The sequence below is a fragment of the Piliocolobus tephrosceles genome, chromosome 6 (assembly GCF_002776525.5).
Source record: "Piliocolobus tephrosceles isolate RC106 chromosome 6, ASM277652v3, whole genome shotgun sequence".
Taxonomy (NCBI): Eukaryota; Metazoa; Chordata; class Mammalia; order Primates; family Cercopithecidae; genus Piliocolobus; species Piliocolobus tephrosceles.
Window position 1 is genome coordinate 30,003,465 of NC_045439.1, and position 1,844 is coordinate 30,005,308.

Consider the following 1,844-nt stretch of genomic DNA (forward strand, 5'->3'; position numbering starts at 1 on the left):
CTCCCTCCCTCCCTGCCTTATTTCTTCTGGGTGGGAGGAGAACTTGTCAGGTTGGGGTCAGCATGGGCAGTAAACTGAACCAGAATGAGGGAAGAGAAATAGAATATAATTTAGATTAAGCACTTGGAACCCTATGGACTGGGTGGGTGTGTCAGTTGAGACAGCCTAGGCTGTACTAGTTAAGAATCAGAGGCTTATTATAACAGGGTTTATTTCTCATTTATCCTGAATGTTATTCATTGGCAAGCTGGAGGCTCTACTAAGTGTGGTTGTCACTCCAAGACCCCAGTTGACTGAGCTTCCACTATCTGGATTCTTGTGCATTGTGAAAGCAGAGGGACAGAGAGCTCTGGTAATTAAATGCTTCAGCCTCAAAGTGACACTTGGCTACATCTACTCATAACTCAGTGACCAGGATAACCTCATGGTCCCACCCAACCACAAGGTGTCCAGGGCATGCAGTCCTACCATATGCCTAGCAGGTGAGAAATTAGAAGTATTTTGAACATTAATGAGGTTAAGAGTTTCCATGGGGCCCCCAAGCCCATTTGTCATGGGCTTTTCCAAGCCTGTAGCCATCGGATACTCAATTGTCAAACACTTGCTGGGGGCCTATAGTTAGTTTGTCACCGGGATGGGTACTGGAGAACAAAGATCAACAAGCTATAGCCCCTGGTCCTACAGAGCTTAAGGATTCATGTAGCAGGTAGATGAGTAAACAAACAATTGGGATCCATCATTGTAAGTGCCATGACTAAGAAAAAGCAGGTGCCATGGGAACATGAGATCCCATCTGAGAAGTTTGGTCCAGCTTCTTGGAGGCAGTGATGCTTGAATGGATCCTGGGGATTGAGGAGGAGTGCGGCAGAAGAAAGCGACGGGCATTCCAAGCAGACAGAATGACATGTGCAAAGGCATGGAGGCAAGATGCTTTCAGAAAAGAATAAAACATGACTGGCATGCAGGATGGGAAATGCAATTACTAAGAGAGGATGCTGGAGAGGTAGGAAGAGGCCAGGTCACAAAAGGCCTTGTCTGTCATTCTAAAGACCGCGTTTGCAGTGGGAAGCCATCAGGGGCTTGAGCCACATTTTGAAAGCCACCCCTTGGCTGTTGCATGAAAAAAAATCACTTGGATGGGGAAAGACTGGAGATGGGGAGAAGAGTTAGTAGATTGTGGCAGACAGTAATTCAGGTGAGAGGTATCTGTGGTCTGACCCAGGCAGGGCAATGGGGAGGAATGCCAGTAGACAGCGGGGGTGGTATTAAGCTACCTATCAAGTAGACAGATTGATCCGTTGGACAGGATGAGCATGTTGTGAAAGACAGGCCTGAACTTGTGTCATGCTTTGTTTCTGTGCAAGTCAGCTCCATGTTGACTGCTTTAATTATTTTCTAGAACAAGGCAGGGCATAAAGCTATCATTCAAGCTGTCAATACTTCCTATTTGCTGACTCTGCATTAGACACAGAGGATTCAACATGAACAAAACCCAGGCCGTGCCTGGAGGAGCTCACAGTCTCAAGACAGGTTCCTCACCCAAGTATGCTGAAGAAGGACAGGGTGGCTGGGGGGAAGGTGGGGTGGACCTCCAGGCTTCTCTTACACAAGTGCTACCCAACTTTACTTATTCCAGCTCCATACTCATGAATTTCACCAATTCCACCTCCTACCTGTATTGTTATTTATGTAATATCTTTATTTAAACAAACTCACTTTTTAACCTTATGTGCCTACTTTAATCTCTTCCTAAGCAAAGTAACTGTGGGATCATATATTTTGAATACATTAGGGTTTTGTTTTGTTTTGTTTTCTGTTTTTTTTTTTTTTTTTTTTTTTTTTTT